This window comes from Octodon degus, unplaced genomic scaffold, assembly GCF_000260255.1.
Source record: "Octodon degus isolate 3935 unplaced genomic scaffold, OctDeg1.0 scaffold00136, whole genome shotgun sequence".
NCBI lineage: Eukaryota > Metazoa > Chordata > Mammalia > Rodentia > Octodontidae > Octodon > Octodon degus.
Window position 1 is genome coordinate 2,106,596 of NW_004524712.1, and position 1,891 is coordinate 2,108,486.

The 1,891-nt window shown below is 39.8% G+C and overlaps 1 pseudogene; it reads left to right on the top strand.

Annotated features, from left to right (window-relative positions):
* The first annotated feature begins 208 nt into the window (after nt 1–208).
* On the top strand, nt 209–1,221 carry LOC101576020 (annotated as a pseudogene).
* The last annotated feature ends 670 nt before the right edge of the window (nt 1,222–1,891 follow it).

Here is a 1,891-nt window from a genome sequence, read left to right on the forward strand (position 1 = left end):
TCTCTCTCTCTCTCTCTCTCTCTCTCTCTCTCTCTCTCTCTCTCTCTCTTGTTTTGCAGAACCAGGGATTCATCTCAGGCCCTTGTGCTTGCTAGGCAAGCACTTATTCTGCTGGGCTATCTCCCTGGGCCCCCTTGCTCTTGATTTTAGAAAGAAAGCCTTTATTTTTTCCCCATTTAATATGATCTTGGTGATTGGTTTGTCATGAATGACTTTTATCAGATTTATGTGAGTTCCTTCCATGCCTATTTTATTCAGAATTTTTTAAAAATGACTGTTGGATTTTTCAAAGGGCTTGTGTGTCAATTTAAATCACAAGTGATCATATAATGTGTATTCTTATTTCTGTTTATATTATGTGTTTCCTATGTTGAACTATCCTTGCATACCTTGGATACAGCCTACTTGGTCATAACGTATAATCTTTCTGATAATTTGTCACAACTTTTTTGCCAATGTTGTTGATGATTTTCCCATCTATGTTCATTGGATAGAATGATTTTTCCATCTATGTTCACTGGATAGATTGGTCAATAACCCTCTTTATTTGCTTGGATTCATGTCTGGTTTAGGAATCAGAGTAATAGCTTCCAGACACAACTTTTGGAGTGCTTCTTCCCTTTCAATTTCATTAAAGAATTGGAGCAGGCTGTGCCTCCGACTGCTCCTCGTCGGCTTCTTCAGCGTCTTCCTCCTCCTCAACCACCTTCCCGTCCGCGGGGCCCCGAGACCCTGGTGTATGCCCCATCTTTGACCCTGCTAGAGACGTGTCCACCCCGGCTCGGCGGCGCCTCATGAGGGACTTCAAGAAGGTGCAGGAAGATCCCCTGGCTGGAGTCAGTGGGGCTCCATCTGAGAACAACATCACGGTGTGGAACGTGGTTATTTTCAGGCCTGAAGGGACCCCATTTGAGGATGGAACATTTAAATTTACAATAGAATTCACTAAAGAATATCCAAATAAACCACCTACAGTTAGATTTATCTCTAAGATGTTTCATCCAAATGTCTATGCAGGTGGTAGTATATGTCTGGATATACTTCAGAACCGTTGGAGTCCAACTTATGATGTGTCTTCCATCTTCCATACAGTCTCTACTGGATGAACCCAATCCCAATAGTCCAGCAAACAGCCAGGCTGCTCAGCTGTCCCAGGAGAATAAGAGGGAATATGAAGAGGGCGTTTCTACAGTTGCAGAACAGGGCTGGTGTGACTGTTGACCTCAGGTCGAACAAAAGAAGAGGCTGGCTATAAGCAAATATGAATTGATGTGTTTATCACCTTCTTATTCAAGGTGATATTATATTTACTTTATTAAAAGCTGTTTCCATCTTCCCTTGCCAAGTTTTTCCTAGCCCTTCTAATTTCTTGTTAAACATCAAAAAACACCCTCTGAAATCAAATGTACTATACCTAGGTTACTTGCAAAAGTTACTAATGCTTAATATTTTTTGTTGTAGCTCATCTCCAGCTTTCAGGCAGGTATTTGTGTTACTATACACTAGATTTTTAAGATGAATGTTATACAGTGGTTCTTATGCATACTTTGATGACCAGGATGTTACTTTTAACAAAATAATTTGCTGAAGTATTTTGTCCTGGCCAATCTTTCCCTTGTGTGGCAATTATAAGGGAATGTGTGGTCTGTAGAAAAACAAATTGATATAAAAAGCCATTTTAAGAAGGAAATGGAGTCTTAAAAATTTCTATAATACTAATTCTCAAGCAATTCAAATGATAAGATGGTATTTATTGGTAGGAAAGGAGAATGTTAAAGGGCCCTGCAAAGGGACTACACCAATGCAGTAAGTGACAAATCTAGTAAGTGACAAATCCACTCCTTGTAAGGTTTTGAGAGGAAACACCTGCTAAGTTTCAGAATACTGGTTT